Genomic DNA, 14,270 nt, shown 5'->3' with positions numbered 1-14,270 from the left:
CTCAGTGCTAGAACATTGTGTTAGGAGTGCAAAAGGTTGTGGGTTCAATTCCCAGAAAACACATGTTAGGTAAAAAAAAAAAAAAGTAAAGCCTGAATGCACTGAAGTTGCTTTGGATAAAAGTGTCTGCTAAATGCAGAATTGTTTGTAACATCTGTACTATAAGCCATTTTCTGATCCAATATTTTACCTGATTCTTTTTATATATATATTATCTTTTTTTGGAGAGGGCAATGCAAGGCCTCCTCAGAGAAACAGCCCTGGTTTGTACGTGTTGCTCTTGTAAATAGGAGAGATGTGTTGAAAAATCGAACAGCAGTGGCTCTCAGCACAGCTGGATGGCCTGATAAAATTGTAAGAGCCATTCAGTCCAAACAGCCTGATAGATTCAAAGCTAGCACGGCTCCTCTGAGCAGACATCTGAAGAGGCAAGAGGGCAGAGGAAGGCTGGACTCAAAATTTTACTCAGTAGCCGAGCTCACCTGCCATGAGTTAGATACTCCGAGACTGCACACGAGATGCAAACTGCTTGTATATATATTTTTGCAGCATGTATACTGTGCAAACATTTTTTTCATGCTGAAGGTTTCAGATAACATAATACTTTTGTCAAAATGCACAACCAATACTGCTATTTGTCATCTTTTATTTTCCCCCGAGTTGTTCCGACATCGTTTTCTTCGTTCCGTGAAAAACAAAGTATTGTTTCACATGCTACTATTAAAAATTACTAGACAGCACAGAATATAGTAAGCAGTGTGCTAGTATTCCATTCTGAATGCAATTGAGGAGTGTAAAGTTAATGAGATTCAGGTGGGCTCGGGAGGTCCAATCAGATTTAGGTCTGTGGCCTGATGACTAATTAGATCTGTAGTCTCTTGATCAGTTACTTCCAAGCCTGTGATCTCTGCACTGAACGAGCATTACTCTGCTCAATTAACCCACCCCAAACTCGGTGCCTTACAAAAATAATCTAATTTAATGGTGTAATTGTGCAGCAAGGCACTATTTTACCCCGCTGTAAACCTATGCAATATATTCAAACCTGAACAAAGCACTGATGACCCTCTACAAAGCAGGTCGGTTGAGATCAAGATATCATCATGCTCAATATTTATCAGCGACGATCTCAAACACCTCCACTTTGCGGCTAAATTGAGATGTTGCCAAGCAACCGCATGGTATAGTGCCAGGAGCGCAGCTTTACAGCGTCCCCAGTTGTCTTTTATCTCTTAGAAACACTAGACTGTCTGCCTTTTTCTGTAGAACAAGTTTAAAGGTGTTGCACAAAACAAGCAAATGCATACTGCGATGCGTTCCGATTGTACAAGTTATACATAATAGTATGTAATTGCTGTTTCTGTGTGTGCAAATAGTGGTTTGCTAAGGCCAGCATTATTTTTTTACTATTGCTTAACACTGTAAAAAAAAAAAAAAGAGAGAGAGAGATCTATATCTTTTTTAAATTTGTAAAACAATTATTATTGGAGTATTTTGCACAAAAAAATTAAAATAAAATTAAAAGATACATTTCAGTCTTTTTCAAACTTTCACCCTTTATTTAATGTGTTTCTTAAAATTTTACTACTTTTCTCATGGCTATATGCGAGATTAAGGGTTTGTTGAAGTATTAAACTGATGCTGAACTTCTAAACAAACCGTTCTAAATGATTAGATTTAGCAATTTGGTCACTACAAAAAGACTCAGCCATATTTATTATTATTATTTATTTTGACTTGGGCCAGTAGGCATCCACCTAACAACCATTCAGAGCACCCTAGCAACCACAGCTAAATGTTAAAATATACCGTTGTGACCCGTGTTTTGAAATGGCATGAATGAATCATTTTAGTAAATATCTACTTTAGTGTGTTTTCTTTTGTAAATTGTAAAAACAAAAAAACAAAAAAAACTTATTGATCAATGTGGAGGCAAGCAAACAAGAGCTTTCTTTTAAAATTTGAATGTTTTTGCCTCATGGACAATGGGTGAAAAAAAAAACATAGACCCACAAAGGAAGATTGTATGCCGAATTGGACCATGTAGCAATGTGCTAACACAGGAACACCCTGGACGTGTTTTGAATAGGCAAGCTTTACATATTTTCTTAAATAACTTCTTTAGTGTATTTTGTGTCATAAATTCAGTCATTTTGCAAATTTAGTGTGCATTTTAGGAGATGACAAGCAGACAACAAGGTAATCTTTTGGAGTTTTCTTTTAAAAGTATTTTTGTCTGGTGAAAAAAAAAAAATTTAATCTCATAGACTCACAAGGGGAGATTTAAGCCACATTTTGACGTTCGTCAAAAGGCAACCACCTAGAAACCATGTAGCAATGGGCTAAAAATGCTTCATATAGATGCAACACCCTGGCATTGTGACAATTTTTTAAAGGAAAACATGACATTTTCGTAAAGACTGTATCTATTTCAGTGTGTTTTATGTAAATTCCAAATACTCTTTCAAGTTCAGTGAGCATCGTAAGCAGACAAACTTAAGTTAACTTTTTGGATTTTTGACCTGGCAAACAATACAATTTTACAAGGGGAGATTTAAGCCCTGTTTTGATTTGGGTCATTACTGATAAAATATAATGCAATATAATGAATATTGTGAGCAGACCTGACAAATTAACTTTTTGGAGTTTTCTTAAAAAATATTCACTTTTTCTTTGAAGAGTAATAACGTTTTTGCTCTCAGGTGCTATGCAAGCAGCGTACTCCACAATCTAATGCTATTTTTCCCCCTGCAGGAATGGTTCAGGCGGGGTAAAATACTCTGAACAACACAACCATAGCCATTTACTCACTAGGTGTCCACTTGTTCATTTTCAGGAAATTTAGCTGAAGTGGCCTCTTATTATCTGAAGTACTAATTGAACCTATTTTCCTTTTCGAAGCCTGTCTACTTGCATTCATTTTAAAGCAATAACTCGAATATGAACAACACCACTCACACTGATGGCTCCACTTATGCAGTGACCAAAACAGCAGCACCTCCCTACAGTTCATCTCCACGTTATACAATTCAATCACGGTCAGTACAGTTCTTACCTGCGGTTTTCCTGCAAACTGTGTTGAGTTTCTTTAAGGCTGCAAGTCCTAATGCACAGATCTAAATTGACATCAAGAAGGTCTAATGAAAAAAAAAAAAAAAAAGGATTGCTGCAAGTAGTATCACAATTGTAACATTAGATTAAGTAATAATGTGTTGTCTCTGTAATGTGTTGTAACTTAGTGTTCATGCTTGACTTAAAATTATAAGTTTAGTATTAATAAGTTAGCTATTTAAGTAATATCAACCAATTTTAAGTTGTAAATCTAATTGCAGCAGCATTTTTTTTTTCAGTTCTGGTTTTTCAGTTTTGGTTGCATCTTATTTAATGTAAAATCGGTGTCCTCAAACAAAACCAGTGGGTTAATGGATTCCATTTCACTCTGTTACTCGAAAACCCAAATGGTGTTGTTCTCTGATCGTGAGTGAAATGTGTTTTATAGTTGTCTGAAATCCTTTTAACAATGATTAATTTAACAAAAAATTTCAGAGGTGTTTGTGGTACGGTATAACAACTAAGCGGCTAAGCCGCTAACATTTAAGCCTGAAAGTCCTTTGCCGTTAATGTGACAAGTGAAATAACACTTCAAGTTGGGCTTCTCACACCTGTCTGTTTAAACTATCAGTGAATATAATTTCCACCTAGATCTAGTTTAGCCAAACCGAGACCAAGCGTCACCACAAAACAGTACGTCACTAGACCGTGGCCGTGGGATGTAGGGATGCTGCATTTGCTGCAGCACCCCCGTTGGAAAATGCAGACATTACAGCACTCTCTGACAGATGCAAAAAAATAAATACATAAACGTATTAAAATATTTTTTAAATCCTCCTGTTTGTTATTTACCTAAGAAGTTTATGCACGAGGAGGTTTTGAGCACAACTAAATAATTATTGACCCTTTCGCAAGTACATACGATCACACCGGTGTGATCAGTCTAGGCTGGTCCCAGTGCATGACGTGATCAACTGCTAAATTCAAGTGTGCTTTCACGTTTTGGCTGGCGCTGAGCCAGAGAGAGGCGCGTTCAGAGCATAGGTTCAGAGCTGTCATATATCACAACTTTTCAGTGTTTTCAACCACATAATGTTTATTTTAGGTTTCAGACATATAAGTACTAAAAAAACAATACATTTAGAGTTTGTAAAATACACACTGATGTCAAAGGAAGAGGCAATAATAATCCTGTCCATTATAATTAGACACGTTGTTTTATTCATATCAGATACACATGTGTAAGTAACTTTAAAGTTTACTCTATTCTTCTCCCAGTTCACCAGCCACTTACTTTTATGTATTTCGGGAGAAGTGGATGAATTCAGGTGTTGTAAATCCAACAGATCCGATTCTCTGAACTGCGTCTGCGGCACAAACTAAGATGCTGTCGCGCATACAGCTTAACTAACGCGATCGTTATAAAGGTGTTTTAAAACACTTCCACTTGCATATATTTGACAATCGGAATACCAGATATTTCATGCCATATCTAACAAATTTGTGAATATTTTGAATAAAAAGGAAAAATGACATAAAAGCACTAGAGCTGAAACAACGAATCGATTTAATCGATTAAAATCGATTATTAAAATAGTTGTCAACTAATTTAGTCATCGATTCGTTGCTAAATAACTTTTATTTGCCGTAAGCGGCTCATTTCGTGCATATTTCAAATCTGCGGTGACCAAAGTGTGGCAGTAATGAGCCACCGGAGGTTTTACTCAGCCAGTACAGCAGGAGAAGTAGCGAATAGCCAATAGCTGGCCTCGTTTTATGTCACGTGCTTCCCGAACAGCGTCTCTGCCATAGACATGTATAGAAAGCCTTTCTGTACATGTCTATGGTCTCTGCAGCATTCAGCAGGATGTGGGAGTACTTTACTTTGAGCCTTCAAAAAAGAAGAGTAACCTGTAAACTCTGCACTACTGAACTGTTTAAGGGGACGTTCACATATCGCGTCTTTTGCGCGCTCAAGTTCGTTATTTCCAACACCGCACCGCATCGAGTTAAAAACATCTCAACTTTTCAGAATGCAGCAAGCGCATCGCGGGTCATGTGACAAGAACTAACCAATCAGCTTCATCCTTTCCCGTAACAACGTTAAAAGCTCAGTCAAGATGAAAGGAACAGCTGATCATAGTTGTATATGGATTTCCATTTTGAAATAAATTTAGTAGCAGAGCTACTGCAAGCGATTTTTTGAGCTGCAAATCCATTTATTCTTTGCTGAAATTTCCGCGTCTTCAAGGAGAAAGCACGTCATGGTTGCTTAGCAAAGGCAGACGCCTCAGGGGCGCAACTGCACGAGCGCTTTGTAAAGGAGGAGAAAGCGGTGCACCTAGCGTTTTCCACGCGTTTTTAGGCACGATATGTGAACGGCCCCTAAGACTTTCATTTGTGCAGATTCTCCAGTACAATGTTGTTTGCAAATGTTTAGTCGTAAAAGCTGATAACATTGCTTTTTAACAGTTAACATTTAAAGCTTTACAAACATGTTCTGTGATCAGTTTGTCGTTTACCAGTTCAAAATTCAGTCGTGCAGCCTAATTATGACTGAATGAGAGAGGTAAATGTTTAAAGATATTTGAAATGCACTTTTTTTTCTAAGTATTCACTGCTCTTTTTCACACAGCAGGTTTTTTGTGTGTGTCCAATTTTTTTTTCTGGACAACCTTCTGATGGATTTTACTTTAAATTGTGAGTTCCATTCAGGTTTCATGCCATTGGCACTTTTTTCGAAGCTATAAAGCTGTTTCCCAGTAAATAATAAAATACAATGCACTGCAATTTTATTCTGTTTTATCCTTATTCTTCGTGAAAATATGTTCTGAAAGATTCCTTAATAAGCTTCGTTCGGGATGTTAAACTACTTTAGGAGCTCTAAGGACTGCCATGGTGAAAACATTATTTTAAATCTTGTGAAATTTGCTAGAGTATGGGTCAGTGTTTTGATTGCAGAAGAGTTCGACAAAGGATTACTAACACAATAAAACAACTCCAGGTATATTTTTAATGAGGATATGACAGTGCAAAATGGTTAAAATCTCTTAAAAATCTATGCTGAAGGATAAAGACCCTTTATTAATAATTTACTTGGGGAAAAAATGGAAAAAACTAAAATATAAGCACATAAACCGATTAATCGATTAATCGTAAAAATAATCGACAGATTAATCGATTATCAAAATAATCGTTAGTTGCAGCCCTAAGCAGATCATCATTCATTCAGCTATGTTGTTGTTGCGGTGTGTCACGTGACAAGCAATGAAGCGTCACCATGGAAACCATAAAGTGACACATTCTAAATAACGGTCGCCTTAAAAAACTCGCCCTGGGAGGTCAGCCAGAATGCATCATTGTCAACTGACCTCACGTTGAATGTCAAGGCGAAGACGTTGCAACAGTGAAGGTATAAAAATAATAATTTAAAAAACGTGAAGGTATCTAGATATCATAATGGCACAGAAAAGAATTTTGTTTTTTTTTTGCTACACCAGCTTCTAAAAAGAGCACGACGGAAGTCCAGAGAATACAGGAAAGCATCCCGACACCGACCAGCTCTTCGCCAGAGGCTATTTTTATGTTCTTATATAGCTCGGGCGTAGACGTTATGGAATGGTGCATTGTGGGTAACAGCGGCCATTTTAGAGGCAACGCAAAGCCGGTTTGTAATAAGATAATAGCGTAGCCTACCGGTCTCCAGAAAAAGTTATGGAACGTGACAAAAAAAAAGTTGGCTATACCATATGCGGACAAACTTAATAATGAAGCCAAACAACGCTACTTAAAAAAAATTGAGGTTATAGGCGGAATCGATCCCTATGAACACAATGTTTGGTGTAATAATTATGAAAGTTTACCAAACCTCAGTTTCCCTGATATTTTCTCTTACCTGGTCTGTGGAGTGAGCGCACTGGAGGCTCACCTGCAGTTCACAAATGGATGGGTGCAAGATCTGCAGATCTGCAAATTAAACGTGGAGAAAACAATCGTTCGCACCAAGGTAATGTTAACGTTAACTAAGCATCAGTGGTGACACACACACTTGTCAGATTCTGCGAGCTATGAAGCTTGTCTATGCGGGTTTGTTACACTTAAGGAGTAATTACTCACCTATCATACGTGCAATAATCCACTGTTTTCGTCCGGTAGTTCTGTAATCCGGTATAATATTGACGAACATTCACCTCAGACACAACCCACCGTTCACCAAAACAAGACGGAAAATGGTGAAAACTAATATGATTCGCGAGACGCTTGCCTTGTCGATCATGAGACCGATTACGGCAGTTCACAATGCAGCAATACTGAACCATTTTCCAAAAATAATCAAAATTAATGACCAAAAAACAATGACCTACTATACGCTACTATACAGTACATCTACTTCCGTACCGCGATTCCCACAATGCATTGCGACGTGACATAACGATCCCGACCTCTATTAGCTGTGTTCTGTGAGTGTGTGTCTGCGCCCTGACAGAGCCATAAGTTTAAATAACGTAGGCTTATATGTGCTGTTAAAAATATTTGCTTTTGTGGATGTTCTTGTCCGCTGTGCGCAACAACCTTTTGGAGCTGTTTAACTATCTCGGCTATTTGTACATGTCTGCTATGTGCAACGGAGTCTGGTTACAAGATTGGTATAAATATGTTTAATTCTTATTAGTGTGTGTTTACTTTGTTATTAGACTTAGACATTATTAAGAGGTGTCCACCTGACGCACAAAAAATGCACCTCCCACTACAGCACCCCCAACTTAAAACCTCTTCCCACGGCCCTGCACTAGACCAACCGTACATACACACTAAACTTACACCTAGCTAGCCATCATAAAGGGGAAAAAATAAAGATAAAACCCAGAAAAAAATGGTTTTAAGTGTTTGAATGGATGGAACAGCTGTGGAGGGATGAATAACTCGTTAGCTCTGTGCATTTTAAACCATTATACCCGCACCTCTCACCTAGCCTCATTTGCAAAAAGGACAGGATTGAGGTGCTAATTAACGTGATAAAGAGTTCAGCAAATCTGATGGTGGCACTGGATTTTGGAGGGAAGGGAAATAACATCCATTACATCTGAATTCTCCAACACTCTGAAAGGTGTGACTTTCATGTTTAATTAATTAAACGTTCTCTTTAACTGTATCTTTACAAATACAAGCCAGTTAGAAATGGAGGAGAAATGTTTGTGACTAATTAATGGTTGATTTCAGGGGAAAAAGTCTAAAACTGGGAACAGATTTAACTTGCAACAGTAGTCTCACACCTGGATTTTCACAGCACTAAATGCTGATTAGCAGGAAAATGAACCATGGTGTGGTGTAGTTAAAGTGAAGCATCACCTCTCAACGCTTTAACGGAGATGAATAGGGCTAATTCAGCAGCTATGGGTGGGGCTGTCGCATTAATTTAACGCAGACGAAACTCCAAAGGAACACATCTCTGTTTTGTGGCTGATTTAACTCGGTTTGTTTGAAGCTCACTTTTAAATAATTACTCCTCAAGTGGTTTTGCTCCCGCTTAGGAGTTATTACAAAGTAAAAGTCCCTTCCCTACATTTATTAAAAACATTTTAAACTCTGTGTTTATCACTACTGTCATGTTAGCATTTCCTTGCAATAGCAAATGACCAGTCGATAGAAAGAAATGCCATAGATTTTTACCTGTTAACCTGCACCCCCCATTTTGGGACTCACATCTGAAGGTGCTCTACCTAACTTAAAATTGCAACAGTTCCTGACTTCAGTGTGCTATACACAACATTTAGGTGACTTTGGAAAGAAGACACATTGGGCTTTACTATCCATCATTCCAAGAGCCTTGAAAAAATTTACTACACTGATTTTTTTATTTCATATAAAAATACATGAAATCATTCCTACAGCAATCCAGAAAAGTAATGGGTTGAAAGTCACCTGTGTCATGAGTTTCTATTTCAAATCTGAAGCAGATGCCATGAAAAATTAGATTTTTCTGAAACTATGTCTGCATAGTTTTTCAATTATAAAACAATAGAGCCAGTCTTAGACATCGTATAAGTGATTTATTTGAGCACTAGAAAAATATAAGAATTTATTGGGTAATAATAAAAAGAAAAGATTTAACCATGTATGCCAATTGCAGTACATCCTGAGATTGCTAGTAATGCAGCATTCACACTGATAGATGCTCAAACAGTCAGTATTCATGCTGATGGCCGGTTATACAAATGGCAGTCATACAGATAGCAGGTGCATCACAGTGCGCATTACAAGCCGTCGCGAGAGAGCGCCAGAATTCAAATAAACAATATTCCACGTATCTTTGACTTTTTATTTAGTGGATGGTCTCATTGTGTTTGTGACACTGCATGCTACAAAATCAAGACACGTTTTTTTGAGCGCAAGTTATTCCATAACGGACACAAACAATACTGTCCCCGAAGAAATTAGACGTAAACAAAGGAATTACCATTATGTTGTGAGACATGTTACTTTCAACCCATTACTTTTCTGGATTGCTCCAGAACTGATTTCATGTATTTTAATATGATTTTTTTTTTTTTTTTTATTCAGTGTGGTACATTTTTTTTTCAAGGCATTTCAGTGTCTATAACTTTTTATCTTTTGAGCATTATCAATTCTGGATGATGGATCGTAAAGCCAAAAAGGGTATACTTTCCAAAGACACCAAAACTGTGTGTGTAGCACACAGAAGTCAGGAACTATTACAATTTTAAGTGAGGTAGGTCATTTTCAGCTGGGAGTTTTTTCCTAATGTTAAATGAAATAAAATATCGTCTGTAGTTTCTATGGCAAAATTTCACATTTTCAATTAATTTAGTACTAAAATAGCTAAAACTAATAAATAAAAATCTATATAAAACTATATAGATATGTAAAAAAAAAAAAAAAAAAAAAAAAAAAAGACAAGCACATAAAATGAATAATGATACACATAACATGTAAATCAAAATATTTACAAAAACTATAAGGGTAGTAATAAAATAGTTTTTTTTTTTGATTTATTACATCATAAATCAAAAAAAAAAAAAGCTACCCTGCTCGCATTGCTTTATTGATATTGCAGTACTAGCCAAACTTGAGTGTTTTGTTTTATTTGTGGTCAAGATGAGCTTATTAATCTATATATTTGTGTAATTCAGATGATAAACTGAGAAATTAACTAGCATACATTATTTAATTATGCCTTATTAGTAAGACTTGACATTAGACCTGAATCCTGTTATTTGCAACTTAAATAGATTCATTGGAATATGGCAACTAAACATGGTCTTAATTCTAAGATTTGTCCAGTATTGTCCATTCAGATCCAGGAAAGTAGAACAACCTTTTTATTACCTTTATACTTAAAATGAAAATCTGCTTAAGAACAGGTCTGGACAATATAGCTAAAACTATTTGTCAGTCATTTGATGGAATTTTATGTGTATTTTTTTTTTTTTGAACAAAACATCCATTGTAGCCTATCAGAAATCAAATACTTTATGCAAGAATGAAACAGAAAAGTGTAGTAAAAAAATACATTTTCACAATAAATGTCTTACAGAATCAAATTATTTGGAACTAGCATGACTAGCTCTTTAGAAAACAAAAGTTGATTATAATTATGTCAGTTTCACATAGTTTCATTTTATATAGCCAGAAAATGACTGTAGTTATCATAGTTATTTTTGAGTAGCTGGGATATGTATTTATAGGGTGTGATATATAGGGCTTGCTTTACCAGAATCTCTTTTCTAATTTGAGCATAACACATGTTGATGTGCTTTGAATTGGTCACAGGAAATTTGATTTTTTTTTTCTTCTTTTTTGATGTATGTGTAAGTTTTTATCCATCGTCACCCAATAGTTCATACACAGCACATAGACTGACAGAACAAAAGCCCAGAGTCATTAAATGCCACAACACACACATCAGTCCCTCGTACCACTGAATTGTTAAATGATGCGGTACAACATCATCATTTCCCTAACTAGACAGCTCCAGAATTCATCCGGAGTGCATTTCTTCTCTTATCGGGGACTGCGCTTTTTTCAGACACGTCATTTCCGAGTAATTCACACATGCTGAAACTTGTCTGAAAAGAGCAGAGCGACACCATCATCTGAGACAGGATATGTTCTAATAATAAAAGTCTGTCAGAGAAACTTACAGTATTGAGTACAAAACGAGATTTCTGCATGGCCATAAAAATGCCCTTTGTGCCTCAGCGTTTCCCACAATTCAACCCGAGCAAAATGATCATTATCTTGGGAACGGGATCTGTCTTGCTTTTTCGAGTACTGTGTGTTAAAGTCAATGAACTCCGAAAATAATGCAATCATACTTTCCAGACGAAATATATATCATCAGCACAGACTTAGTTGTGTTTTAACATCTTTCAAAATGTTAGATAGTTGATGTAAAAAAAATGGGGAGTTGACGTGCTGTGGTGTGACATGCAGAACTATTTTTAAGCAGAATTTGGCTAATTCTTTCATAATTGCAAGCCTATTTATGCACTCCTATTAATTAAAAAAACAAATGGTGTGCTGTCTTAATCAGCATTTTTCTTGTTTTCCAGTCAAAACATATAAATGTCCTTAATATCAAATTAAGTATAAACTTAATTTAGTTTTTCTCTTCAGAGAATATATCTTAAGTTTATTTGTCCTACCACACTGGCAAATTTTGTCTTGATTCAAGTATAAACCTCACTTGGATCTGTTAGATTTATGCATAAAACCAGAATAAAAACCATTGCCAGTGGGGTATTAAAATAAACATAATTCAAAATATGTTTTCTGATATATATACTGTATATACACAAGTTTTAAAGTCTTATGCAGTTTTGCCTTATCTTGTTTCAAGGCTGTTTAAGTGGAAAACATGGGAAAAATTACTGTTTTAGAAAGTTTTGCGGTATATTAAAAGCAAAACGGTGTTTAAACCAGATCTAAAGATATACACCTTTCCTTATACAGTCATATAAACTTGAAATATGTCTGTGAACTTTTCAACATCAATATGCACCATATAAACCCGTACAATTGGATTCAGTTTTCAAGTGCATGTTTAAATCACACCATGCACTACTTCTAGAAGCGTATATTTCAAGTCTGAGAACTGGTGCTATCATCATAATGAACGCTAGCTGTTAAACAGCGCTGTCCCGGCCAAGCAAATCAGCTCTAATCATTCAGATTTTAAAACCTGTGTGTTTAATGCACAGTACCTCTGCTCTTAATTGAGTCTTAGGAAGTCCCTATCCGTCTGGTCGGCTATCTTGCATACAAATGCACAACTTTCTATGTCAGTGCCATCTATAGAGGCAGTGTGAGAACAGAAGGCGAACGAGGACAGAGCTGTATGCATTTTAATTGCGTACATAGCCACAGCTACAGTGACACGCTTGCGTTCCCAGAGGTATAAAAATTTAAAACCAACTAAGTAAAAAAGAAAGTTTCTTTAAACGGGTGGGGGGGGGCATATAAGTAGCATAGCCGAACGAGTGGTGCGGGCTGCCTCAATTCCCCAAAGATGGTTTATTATTCCATGCTAAAATGAAGCGGGCAGCAAGTAGTGGTAGCCAGCGAAGCGTCGGAGTTGCTCTTTGAAGACATTAAAAAGCTGAACGCACAACAAAGACCAGATGTTCCAGCATGCTTTATTTATTCTGTTCTGATGTCCACAAAAACACTTTACTCCAGTTTTGTTTTTTTTCTCAGTACTAGCCAAGGCCTTTTTAACACATACTGTAATACTCCATGATATTTGTCGTTTATCATTGCTATTGATGTGTGTGGACCATGCAAAATAAACTTTGAGATGCTTTTGAAAACTAAGGCAAAAGCAGAAAGTAAAATCAGTCAGCTCAGGTTGAAAAGTATTACTTTTGGTATTGCTCAGTGTTAGAGAGTTTTCCAAGTTCCTTGATAAACTTTGGCTTGTAACTTTCACCTTATTTTTGCCACATACCTCAAATCATGGATGTACTTTTTAAACACCGCTGGCACCTAATTAGACAAATATGATATTTACCATACTAATCATATATATATGGTTGTAAGTCAGTGTTGTGCTTTTACTGAATGAGCAATGCGCTATGTCCAAACTTATTGCACACTATTTTATGTATCATCATTTTCTATTCTTAAATGTTTTAATTTGATTTTAAATATTTTTCAAAAAAAAAGATTAGAATTTAATTTCTTGCTTTTAATATTTAAAAATAAGTAATAATTAATAAATAAGTGTTTATTACTTGTTGATACCAAAATAAGTCAATGCAAAATTATTCATTTTTAATTGTTTAAGTTTTTCCAAACCAGTTGCCACTTCATGGGTATTTTAAGTAGCTTAAGTAAAAAATAAATAATAATGTTTTCATGATTATTTTAATAGTTACTTGGAAAAACTTTAACCGGTATTTACTCAATTGAGATATACTTAAAAGTTACATGCAATTGCTAAAACTAATATGTTTCTTTTCCATTCTGTCCTTTCCATTTCCCCGACCCAAAGACCAACAGATTTTTGTGTTTACACACCCGTGCATGTATAAAACAGCAGCTCAGACACTTTTGCTTGAACAGCATGTAATCTGAATAGAGGCATTGTGTCATTTGAATGACAATAAAAGCTAGCAGGCACATTACAGTTCTACACTGCGGTGGTTTTTGTGCATTCAAAACCCAAAAGGCTCTCTGACATGCGGCTGCGCTAGCTTTTGTTTTTAATGTTAAGGGCCAGAGGAAAAAGATTCTCAAACAGAGCTGTTCTGTTCAATTAAAAGAAGAAATATCTCATCCTGAATGAGGGATCCATTGAAACAAAGAGTGTTAAATTGATGGTGCCACAATAAAACTATTAGCAGGGGAGTAAACAGATGCTGATGTGCCGGTCCCCTTTCCAGGGATTATTATTTATTTACACTTCTCAATCACAGCCTCCCAGATGCCACCCGGACTCCGATGCGGAGCGTGTGTGTGTGTGTGGTATGGTATGGATATAACCAGGGGTGTAGTGGCTCAGCTTTGGCAGTGTGTGCCCCTGATATGACACCTGGACAAACACTATCAGTGTCGAATCCAAGGACTGATATCCAGCTCATAGAGAAACCCATTATTGATTTGTGCTGTTTATTCCAGAGGCACTTTAATCACGACAGGCCTACTGTACATGCTCACATCTGTCGCGAATTGCTCCTCTTGGAGGCACATTTCTAGCA

At 36.4% G+C, this 14,270-nt stretch overlaps 1 long non-coding RNA gene across 5 annotated transcripts in view; it reads left to right on the top strand.

Moving 5' to 3' along the window:
* The first annotated feature begins 891 nt into the window (after positions 1-891).
* LOC132103739 (uncharacterized) overlaps positions 892-14,270 on the top strand; it is a 30,006-nt gene continuing 16,627 nt past the window's right edge. For all 5 annotated transcript variants that reach the window (XR_009423458.1, XR_009423456.1, XR_009423454.1 and 2 more), the window contains exons 1-3: positions 892-1,079; positions 2,755-2,814; positions 2,902-3,038. This is a non-coding gene — a long non-coding RNA (uncharacterized LOC132103739). The remainder of the gene's footprint in view (positions 1,080-2,754; positions 2,815-2,901; positions 3,039-14,270) is intronic.

Source organism: Carassius carassius, chromosome 24 (genome assembly GCF_963082965.1).
Source record: "Carassius carassius chromosome 24, fCarCar2.1, whole genome shotgun sequence".
NCBI lineage: Eukaryota > Metazoa > Chordata > Actinopteri > Cypriniformes > Cyprinidae > Carassius > Carassius carassius.
The sequence above is the reverse complement of the archived record's forward strand: the minus strand, read 5'-3'. Positions and strand labels throughout refer to the sequence as shown.